This window comes from Octopus sinensis, linkage group LG22 (assembly GCF_006345805.1).
Source record: "Octopus sinensis linkage group LG22, ASM634580v1, whole genome shotgun sequence".
Classification (NCBI taxonomy): domain Eukaryota; kingdom Metazoa; phylum Mollusca; class Cephalopoda; order Octopoda; family Octopodidae; genus Octopus; species Octopus sinensis.
Genome location: NC_043018.1, coordinates 14,356,447 through 14,369,045, shown reverse-complemented (window position 1 = coordinate 14,369,045; position 12,599 = coordinate 14,356,447).

Below are 12,599 nucleotides of genomic sequence, written 5' to 3'. Positions count from 1 at the left end.
GGCGGGGTGGTGGGAGTGTTACTGATGCATTTAGCCCCAGGCGATCATCGACGTCACCAGAAGGACCGACACCATCACGGTGTCCTTGCTAGCCTGTAAAGCGAGATCAGCCTCCCCGAAGATACGGATACTACAGCAGTTATAGAGCAATTACTGTTTATATCTCGCTCAGAGATTTATTATTGTTTTCGAACGGTTTTTCTACATCAGTGACTGTGGTTACTGTGAAAATCCTTATATATGCAGCCTGTGGAGAGAGTCCCTCATCGAAGAACGGTGCTTACCATGCATTGATAAGAGGCAATTACCTCGAAACCGGTCCGTATGTAGTATCCGTATCTTCGGGGAGGCTGATCTCCCTTTACAGGCTAGCAAGGACACCGTCATGGTGTCGGTCCTTCTGGTGACGTCGATGATCGCCTGGGGCTAAATGCATCAGTAACACCCCCACCACCCCGCCCTGTCCCTAGCCACATTCAGATGGCTGATCCCCCTTACGTTATTATATTATTTATATCTTAAAAATATTGTTTAAATATTTTTGATTATATTTTAGATATTTCAATCACCTGAAGATTGACTGTAACCATAACTCGAATTATTACGAATTGGACAGACATGAAACGATCGTAGTGTTTTAATCATTATCTTTTATTAATCTTTTAATACTTTTGATATATATTTAAAATAATTTAAATTAATTAATTTTCTGTATTGGCTTAAGTTTTTCATTGTTTGATTTGCCTAAAAGTGGTTTTATCTCTAATTTAATATAATATATATATATATATATATATATATATATATATATATATATATACATGTGTGAGTGTATGTATGTGTGGGTTTCAATATTTGACATTTTTTCTACAATATTTCAAGAAAATGTACGAGATTTCGTGGTCGTCCAACTTTCAAGGAATTACAGAAAAATCCTCATCAAACCAAGTGCAACACGGGATGTGGCGTGGCAGCTGCAACAAAGGTCGTTGGCCATCCTCTGCAGCTACGTCATCTCACCAATCACCGCGGGATGCGACTGAGCACATGATTATTTCTGGGGTATGTGGCCCATCGCTCCCTCCCTCTCCATCTCTCTCTCTCTCTCTCTCTCTCTCTCTTTCTTTACAATAATATTGTGTGACATTGCAATGTAAAATCTTAACATCCATATCCATAACTTAAAGGCCAACACCACAGCGAAGAACGAAGCACTGAGATTTTCTTACCGTTTCAATAGATTAAAAACAAATAGCACAGCGAATATCGAAACACCAAGTACTTGCGATGCTTTAATATTTTTATTTCATTGGAATTTCATTAAAATTTGACGGATTAATAGCATAAATATATTAGATATTAAATGTATTCGTCGTATTAAGTTGGGTTTGTTAGAAAACTCATAGTTGTAGGTTATGGTTTGCAGATTTTCTCTTCTTTTACCATTCTCAGTTCTTGGTGCAACGCACGTGAATTCCTCTCCAGGATAAATTACAGAATCAAACTTCTGCTCGTTAATGTTTTATATTTCACTGTCTCTTGATGTTTATTCGTAGTTTTCTACTGCCATAGGATCTGACGATTGGTTAGATAAGAGGAGGAGGAGGGGGAAGTGGGGAGGGAAGCGGGGAGGAGGAAGAAGAAGTGGGGAGGAGGAGGAAGAGGAGAGGCGGAGGAAGTGGGGAAAAGGAGGAATTGGGGAGGAGGAGGAGGAAGTGAGAAGTATTGGAGGAGGATGAAGGGGAAGTGGAATAGGAGGAGGAGGATGAAGGGTGGAGGGAATGAGGAGGATGAAGGGGAAGTGGGGAGGAGGAGGAGGTGGATGAAGGGTGGAGGGAATGCGGAGGATGAATGGGAAAATGAGGAATAGGGGGAAGAATGGAGGGAATGAGGATGATGAAGGGGAAGAGGAGAAGGGGAGGAGAGGAGGAGGAGGAAGTGGGGAGGGAATGAGGAGGATGAATGGGAAGTGTAGGAGGAGGAAGTGGGGAGGGAATGAGGAGGATTAATGGGAAGTGTAGGAGGAGGATTAATGGGAAGCAGAGGAATAGGGGAAGAATGGAGGGAATGAGGATGATGAAGGGGAAGGAGGAGGAAGTGGAGGAGGAGGAGGAGTGGAGGAGGAGGAGGAAGAAGGGGAGGGAGTGAGGAGGGGGAGGAGGAAGATAAAAGAAGTAGCAGCATGTTGTTGATCTTGTTGTTGAGTGTATTTTTGCTGTTTTGTCTGCATTTCTTCTCATCGATTTCCGCCATCAATAAAAACAATCTTACGTCTGTAGTTTACCTTCAAACTTCACCAGAGCAGCACGCCAATTAGATGGTAAATTTACGAGAAAAAACCAGAAAGGCGATTACGGTTTGGACTATAATGTTATTAGTCATGTGAACCGAACCGGCTATACTTTTACGACACGCGCAATAATCTCTGGTTCGTATACAGTTGTAACCGCGGCAGCATACACATATTTTACTTATTCCTTGACCCGCACATCCTTGTTTTGAACATGCAGTTCTCTTAAACTTTTCACTGTAAATACAAAATATAGTAGAGAATACAAAATATTATTAAACTAGCAGAGATACCCGGCGTTGCCCATGTTACATGCAATTGAAGAATTAGACTTTTCTGTTATATTTTCTGTAATTAACTGGAATACCTATGATTCGAATTTCTTCAAAATTGCAGATGAGCGTTCTTTCCCTCTTTACACACCCTAAAAAAATTGTAATCGTGCTACATGTCTCCCATACTACTGATTTTTATACGCATATTCCAAAATTCCAGTCTTATCGAATCTGTTAAAAGGATTTTGCTCCTGAAAAATGAAGATCATGGACTCTAAAATGTGAAAGTTAAGGCCCCTGTTGGGCGTGGGTGTCTTAATGTCAGGCAGAGAAGTTGCATTGTTGAGAATCTTTTTAACTTGGGTCTTATATCTATTGTTTGAATTTCTTTGAAATAGGAAATATATGTTCACTGGGTTTGTAAAAGACAGTAAAGCTACAGGAAACGAAAAGACGAATGATCACAATAAGCGGTCAGCTACCCTACCCTAGTCGTTACCACTTCCAAAGTAGGCTTTCTCACGATCCAGGTGACAGGCACAGCCGTTAGATGCATTATGGATCTATAGCAATTGGAAGGGCGTGACCCAACTGAAATAAAAATTAACAACTGTGTGACGTGAGGGCTAAGGAGAAATGAAAATGTCACCTCTGGAGTTTCCAAATGACCACTACACTGATACGTAACTGGGCAGAATAAATTTGCAATCTATGAACGTCTTTGAATAACAAGTCACTCATCTGGGAAGGCCTTAAAATCAGTGTTACCATCTGGGGACTATGTGTGACCCAGTGATAATAAAATGACTGAAAGTAGGTCTGCAATCAAATAACTTTACTCAACACTTTGCAACTGAAGCAGTGGAGGCAAAGATGCCTCTCATTTAATTGACAATTTATGCAGCACATTACAGAAATAACAATGTAAGTGTATGTGAAAGCAAACTGTTACACTTTTGCACCATTGAATTACTAATAATGCTCATCTTTTATGCTCTGGTAACCATACAGCTTCTAAGAGCACAACTGTATTCGTTTTTGCTTAGATAAAATGACAAAAGTCCCCATGGAGGGGTCTTTCTAACTTGTAAGAAGATGAAATTTTTTAAAAATTACTTCAGTTGTGTCTAATATCTACGGTTAAAATTTTATCAACAGCAAAAATATATGAATTATCATGGGGGTTATGGCCCTTATGCATAGAATATAATATCCAAATTTCATAAATATCCATTCAGTACTTTTGACCTAGTTTTGGATCATAAAAGACATGACTAAAATTTGGGAGTTAAGGCCGCCATTAGGGTGTTATATATATATATATATATATATATATATATATACACACACACACAAAGATAAATTGATAGATACAACTGAGTGCGCAAACAAAAATATGAGACACAGCCTAGTGCTTTTTTATGTTGATAAGCCTGGTACTTATCCTATTAGTTTGTTCTTGTGAAACCAATAAGTTATAGGGATGTAAATAAATGAACAGCAGTTGTGAAGCAGTGATGAGGGTGAAACACAGAGACAAAGACAGACACATACACTTATATATATACATACATATATATAAGATTGATTTGTTTCAGTTCCTGTCTACGAAATCCATATATATACATACATACACACACACACACACAAAGATAAATTGGTAGATACAACTGGGCAAACAAAAATATGAGACACTGCATAGTCGGTTTTTTTATTTTGATATTCCTGGTACTTATTCTATCAGTTTCTTCTGACACCAGTAAGTTATGGGGATTTAAATAAACCAACACTAGTTGTGAAGCAATGATGAGGGAGAAACGCAAAGACACACTCATAGACTTACATTTATATATACATATATATATACAATTCATTTCTTTCAGTTTCTGTCTACAAAATCCACTGACAAGGCTTTGGTTGGTCTGAGGCTATAGCAGAAGACACATGCCAAGTTACCACACAGTGGGACTGAACTGAGGACCATGTGATTTGGAACCAAGTTTATTACTACACAGCCACACCTGCACCTATGTATGTGTGTGTGTGTGGAAGGTCACATTGACACACAACGAAGCCGGCAGCCCATAATGAAAGCACAGAGTTTACAGAAAGCTATTAACTCATTTCTTGCCCAAACATTATGCACAAACTGAATGCTGCCACATTCCTTCACTACCATTTCGTGTCCAACGACATGATGACTGATGTACAGGAAGGTGAAAAGGAGCGAGTGTGGGGATGGCCGGAACAGATTTTCAGAAACAAACCTCAACTGTTTGAAGTGAACGAAAGAAAAACCGTTGGAAACTTGCAACAGTGTCGCTTGATTGTGGACATTCTATTCCCCCATTATATCCTATTACTTTTGAAGACATCACACATAGGATCAACAGCTACCAAAAAATATCAAGGTACTACCGCCCTATGCGACACGACGTTGTCGCCAACACAAGAGAAACAATGCCATTCCGGTAGTAAGATTGTCCTGGAATGTATATAGTGAAATCCTGTTGTTACATACATACATAGACATCAACGAAACGAATGCTGGTGGAATATTAACATCAGAATATCTGTCAATGTAAAAATAACCGGTCGGATAACATAACTTGAAGCAAGCAAGAAAATGAAAAAACTGTCATAGAGATCTCCGGTTTTGCTCGCATGAATATCTCTTTGAAAACCAAAGAGGAGGATGGTAACACTGGACAACTGTTGCAACGCTTCAGCTTCTGTTGGGTTGTGCGGAATGTTCGTGCCGATTTTTAAAGGAAAGAAAAAGGTCAATAAATACCTGCCCGTTACATTTTTAATCAACCAAATATGAACCATTTTGTTTCACAATGATCTCCATCTTTCATTTAACTTGAAAATACCCTCTTCCCAGAACTGAAGTGGTTTCATGGCAAAGAATTCATCAAGGTATCCTTTTACGTCACCGATGGAATTGAAATTTTTACCATTAAGACTATTCTGCAGGGACCTAAATAAGTGAAAATCCGAAGGTGCAATATCTGGTGAATATGCAGCCGAGCTGCAGCAATTTTTGTCTGATTCCCAAAGCATCAAGTGCCGAAAATGAACTTTCTTATCTTGCCAATACTAAATTAATTACATTTGTATGAGACGTACATATGTTGTTCTTACCTTTCATTCTTTCTACTCAAACCTGTCTCTTGATGGAAGAGAGCGACATCTAAAAGAGATATTAAAATATATATGGAAGAAGTAAATATCCATTTACCGATATTTCGTGTGGAAATACACAAAATACCCATGAAGCACTCAACAGGTAATTCATTGAATGGAGGAGAATGTATCAAATGGAGGATAATGTATAATTCATTGAATGGAGGAGAATGTATCAAATGGAGGATAATGTATAATTCATTGAATAGAGGAGAATGTATCAAATGGAGGATAATGTATAATTCATTGAATGGAGGAGAATGTATCAAATGGAGGATAATGTATAATTCATTGAATAGAGGAGAATGTATCAAATGGAGGATAATGTATAATTCATTGAATAGAGGAGAATGTATCAAATGGAGGATAATGTATAATTCATTGAATAGAGGAGAATGTATCAAATGGAGGATAATGTATAATTCATTGAATAGAGGAGAATGTATCAAATGGAGGATAATGTATAATTCATTGAATAGAGGAGAATGTATCAAATGGAGGATAATGTATAATTCATTGAATAGAGGAGAATGTATCAAATGGAGGATAATGTATAATTCATTGAATAGAGGAGAATGTATCAAATGGAGGATAATGTATAATTCATTGAATAGAGGAGAATGTATTTATGGTAACACCATCTGAAACAAGATGGAGGATCATGACGACCGGAACTCGAATTTCCTCACTCCTACACTTAAATATGGCTCATCTCTGTAGTGATGGATGTTTTTAATACATAAAAGGAGATAAAAACCAATAAAGAGCAATAAAAAGGAATGGCAAGAAAACAAACAAAACAACACATGAAACATTATATACATCATTTGCTGATTCTCTTCCCTTAATTATTTTAATAATGAAGAATTCTAAAGGCGTCGGCGTGTGTGAGAAGAATCGTTAGCTCGACAAAATATGCTTAGAGGAATTGCGTTCGTGCTTACGTTCTGATCAAATACAGGAGTAACAGATGAGAGCACACCACTAGAATTCTTCTCGATTTGTATATAAAAGATTCGTCAGTTTATTTTGTTAATTAAATGTCATATATTATATAGAAGAAGCGTAAATCCGTATACTCGGTCTAAGAGTAGTGTATATAAAAAGTGAGTTATTTTTTTTGAAAGCTGTTAAAACATATAAATGGAGTATAACCGAAAGACCGCTGAGGTAGCGTTATTCATTTTCCTCTTTTCCACCTTTCTATTTTCCCCCTTTTTTCCCCACTACATTTCAAATTATTATAAAATAAAAGAATTTTACAATTATACTTACTTTGTTTAACCGAGAAGGTGTATGAAATGAATACACAAAACAATAGGACACTGATGCCTTTCATCACGCACCTGATGATAGACAAATATAGCAGTGAGAGTCATTAATAGAAAAGCATTTTTTTCTTACAAAGAAGCAGAAGTCTACAGCTGAAGTTTAGGTAACAATTATCTTTTAGCTGTTCTGAAAATCCAAGATTTACCATTTAAACAATTAGTAATATAGCTAATTTAATTGCACCAAAAATACGAATCTAAGTATATATTTTGATGAAGATTACGCCTTCGAAGCGTTTGTCCGTAAACATTCTCCATACTGTTAACACTGAATGAATGTTCTTACTTCAAGGTTTTCTGACTTCTATATTATTATTATTTCTGTCGCAAACAAATATGTAAGGCTTGTAGTGACGCTATACAACAGCGCGCGCGCGCAACGCCCTTTTCTGATTCGCGCGTGTTTACATCAACAGAAGAGGGAATATTGCTATCGTGGAATTAGCTGATTGGCTAGGAAAAGCGACCCTTACAAAAGAGGCAAGGGAACGCAAAAACCTTGACCATCAGCGTCCAGCAGAGACAGCAGAGACAGCAGAAGGCCTTTGATACCAGCAGACGTATATTTCTCTCGTTCCAGCTTTGATAGCAGTCAGCCGAAGGTTTTTTACCAAATTGTTGCAGACAACGTCGTCTTCATTTTCCGCCGCCATCTTTAACCCGTTCTGTTTTTAGCGGCTGAACATTGTAACCTTACAAGAGATTAACTTTCAGCCTTGCGCGCCCAGAACCAAGGATATCAGATATACCACTGATTTCTCACCGGTATAAAACAATAAAGTATATCTATTTTTTTACGTCTGCGTTTTGTGTTTCTTTGACTGGTAGAATTCTGGATTATTAAAGCAACGGAAAGTGATTGCTTCTTGCACCCCAAACAGTGCAGAGAAGATATTCACACAAAACGTTACAGTGGTGATCCCCGAAGTTCCAGAGAACACTCAACAAAAAGAAAAAAATCCAGTTTTTCTGCCAAGTCTGAAACACGACCAACCTGTTTTCCAGTCACTTTCAACAGTTTGTTTCTTCATCTGCACTCACGCACGGAAGAAAACAAGAGAAGAAAATTTTTTTTCTCGATTAAAACGCGACGAAGGTTGGTAAAACAAAAAAGAAAGAATTTTTCTATTCTCTGTGCACACAGTACAATCAAAAGAAAACAAAAGAAAAAAAACATTTTTTTTTTGTAAATTGCACATTCAAAATTTATTGGTTCAATTGTTGGTCTTTCTTTCTTTCTTTCTTTCTTTCTTCCTTTCTTTTTCCCTTTGTTTTTTTCCTTGTTGCGTCTGTTCAGCGTTAGTTCGTTGTCAGTTTTGTTTTTTCCATTTGACAGAGTCATCTAGTGAATAAAAGGCTACAAAATGTCTATGGGTTCGTTACCTACTTTTACAGGTGATGCCACACTGTGGTTTTCACAGTTAGAGGCACAATTTCGTGCACAAAGTATCACTCCCGAGCAGCAGTTGCAAATCCTTTATGGTTGCATGCCGCCTCAACTGGCATCTACAGCAAGAGACCTTATCACAGACCCTAGTCCAGGCGCTACTTATGCGTCTGTTAAATTAGAGGTAGAGAAAAGAAATACACGAAGCGAGGAAAGTCGTTTCAACGAATTAATGGCAGATGAGCAACTGGGAGATAGGACTCCGTCAGAATTCTTACGAAGACTGAGGGAGTTAAGTGGTAATTCGGAAGATTTTTTTTTCGAGGTTGTCCGCCTATATACAGACCGTTTTGGCAACCGGCTTAGAGACAAATACAGTGGACCAAATAGCAACGATGGCTGATAAGATGGTTGAATTTGCCGTTCAACCATCGTCACGGTCTGCTTGTGCCTGTTCACAAACTTCTTCGGCCTCAATTGAGGGGCTTTCTAAACTAATAGAAACCCTCACTAAAAGGATGGACGCGATGTGTCGCGATGGTAAGCGATCTTCAAAATCGCGGAGTCGCAGTCGTTCATCCTCGAGATCAACACAGTCTAAGTCTGGACTGTGTTGGTACCACTCCAAGTATGGAGAGAATGCACATAGGTGCATACAGCCATGCACTTATAAGTCTTTAAACTAGATTCGGAGAATTTGAGCACGTCAACTTCCTCCACAACATTGTCTAGTTATCGTGCATTCTTTGTTAAGGATCTAGTGTCGAAGAAAAACTTCATGGTGGACACTGGTTCTTGTTGCAGTATTTGGCCACTGCGTTGCACAACCGACAGGCCAAAACGATCTAACGTCATCTTGCACGCTATTGACTCGTCACCAATAGCCACATTCGGTCAGATCTCGTTACGCCTTGATATTAATCTTCGTCGAGACTTTCAATGGGTTTTTGTCATTGCCGACATTCCGCATCCTATTTTAGGTGCGGATTTTCTGGATAAATTTGATTTGTTGGTAGATGTCAGACGTCGGAGGTTGGTCGATAGTTCGACTACACTCTCCACGCCGACCGGAGAATCTACCAATTTAGCTCTTAGCCCGACATTTTTTGTCGGTACATCTGGAGATGTTTTTCACTCTCTTTTAGCTTCTTTTCCAGAGCTATATGATGTTACCTTTAGGGTGGCTAAGCCATTACACTCGACACGACACTTTATAACAACAACTGGACCTCCTGTTTTTTCACGTCCAAGGCGTCTTGCACCTGATCGACTTAAAACTGCTAGGGCTGAGTTTGAGCATATGCTCCAGCTCGGTCTGATACGCCCCTCCACCAGTCCATGGGCATCTCCCCTTCATTTAGTAAGAAAAGGGGATACAGATTTTCGCCCGGTGGGAGATTATCGGCGTCTAAATTCGGTGACGATTCCGGACAAATATTCCATAAGGATTTTAAACGATTTTTCGGCAAATTTACATGGCTGTACTATTTTTTCTAAGGTTGACCTCATACGTGCCTACCATCAAATACCGGTCAACTCAGACGATATTCCTAAAACAGCAATTACTACTCCTTTTGGCTGTTTCGAATTTTTATTTATGAGTTTTGGTTTGAGGAATGCCACTAGTACTTTCCAACGGTTTATAGATGAAGTTGTTCGCGGACTTGATTTTGTGTTCGCGTATGTCGATGATATTCTAATCGCAAGTGATACGCATGAAAATCATCTCCTGCACTTGTCTCAGCTTTTTCAGCGTCTTCGCGACTATGGTGTTCGCATTAATCCAGACAAGTGTGTTTTTGGGCAACCATCTCTTAATTTTCTCGGTCATTATATTGACTCGAGAGGAATCAAACCACTCTCATCCAAAGTCGATGCTATTCAGCGCATCGCACCACCTTCTTCTTTGCGTCAACTTCGCCATTTTTTAGGCATAGTAAATTTCTATAGACGTTTCATAGATCGGTGTGCGGACAAGTTGTTACCTTTAACACAGATGCTAAAGGGCAATTCTAAAAAGGACGCCCGTCTTACTCTTTCGGCTGAAGCACTGTCTGCCTTTGAGTTGGTTAAAAGGAACTAGCTTCAGTCCCTATTTTGGCACATCCGGCTCCTAATGCTCCACTTACTTTATCTGTGGACGCATCAGAGTCTGCAATTGGCGCTGTTTTGCAGCACACCGTAGAGGGTGAAGTTAAACCTTTAGCTTTCTTTTCTTGTCAGCTAAAGCCAGCTGAACGCAGATATAGTACTTTTGATCGAGAGTTACTAGCGATCTATCTGTCAGTTCGGCATTTTCAACACCAGCTCGAGGGACGAGAGTTTGTGATTTATACTGATCACAAGCCCCTTACTTTTGCACTATCTTCTAAAACGGATAAACTCTCTCCTCGTGCTTTCCGTCACCTGGACTATATTTCTCAATTTACAAGTGACATTAGGCATGTGCCAGGGACGGAGAACATCCCGGCAGATGCTCTCTCTAGACTCCCTGTCAATTCCATTTCCTCTCCTGCAGCAATTGATTTAACTGCTATTTCGCAGGACCAACCACCTTTAGAGGAGTTGGATTTAACTTCGCCTAAGTTTATTAACTGTAAGTTTGTCTACCTTCCGCTCCCTACAGCGGAAGGCTCTATTCTTTGTGACGTTCCTACCGGTTCACCTAGACCATTAGTACCTGAGAAACATCAACGTTCTGTGTTTGATGCTCTTCATTCACTGTCACATCCAGGTATCTCTGCCACAGTAAAGCTTGTTACTGCTCGGTTCTTCTGGCCCAATATGCGACGATCAATTACCTCTTGGGCACGCTCTTGTTTGAGGTGCCAGAGTGCTAAAGTCCACAGACACGTTCGTGCTCCACTTGGACAATTTTCCTCTCCTGAAGCCCGTTTTCGCCATATCCACCTTGATTTGGTTGGACCATGGCCTGTGAGTCGCGGGTTCTCATACATTTTAACTTGTATTGATCGCTTTTCACGCTGGCCGGAAGCTATTCCTATAGCAGACATGTCAGCTGAAACTGTTGCGAGGGCTTTCGTATCTAATTGGATTTCGAGGTATGGTGTACCGTACAGTTTGACCACAGATCGTGGTCGACAATTCGAGTCTGCATTGTTTCGTGAGTTATCACAAATCCTGGGGATGCATCATATACGCACCACAAGTTACCACCCCGCTTCTAATGGGATGGTGGAGCGTTTCCATAGGCAACTTAAGGCCGCTTTGCGTGCCTCGCCGAATCCACAGTCATGGACTGAATTTCTACCGATCGTCCTGCTTGGATGTCGGACTGCGATTAAAGCAGACCTTGGTTTTTCGTCTGCCGAGCTCTTGTATGGTACCACACTGGCATTGCCTGGTACGATGTTGGTGCCAGACAAGTCACAGTCTCTTAATTTAGAGTCTTATGTTGCTCGATTACGCAGATATTTTTCTGCCCTTCCTCCTATGGACCCTCGACACCAAAATCCTCCTTCTAGTGTGCCATCAGACCTTAATTCTTGGACGCATGTTTTTATTCGTGATGATTCTGTCAAAGGACCTCTTGTTTCTCCTTATAAAGGACTTTTCGTGTGATTTCTCGCACGCCGAAGGTATTCAAACTTGAAATTAACGGTCGTTCGGAGACCGTCTCCGTAGATCGTCTTAAAAGGGCATATTTTGAGGTGTCCACATCTTTTAATGACCCCACTGCCACACCATCGTTGAACCTTCACATGCACCTTTGACAACACCACTATTTACACATGCACCATTATCAACACCAACATCGACAACACCACCTTCGTCGTCGCAGCCTGCCTCGAACAGACCTTATGTTACGAGGTCAGGCAGAACTGTTCACTGGCCGAAAAAACTTTCCAAAACTATTTATATTTGACATTTTCAATTGACTTCCCAGTGACAGTTCAATACTCATTGAACTTTGCTCATTTTGAGTATTTTTTCTCTTTTTACCTTTTAGGTGAATTTTTTTTTTTTGTTGTTTTAATGTATTATATTGTGTGCTATTTTGGTTGTCTGGAATCCACCTTGAGTTTTGCAGTCACTACAAGACGTTTGCTTCGTGCATACGCACTTGTGGGGGAGCCTTTGTAGTGACGCTATACAACAGCGCGCGC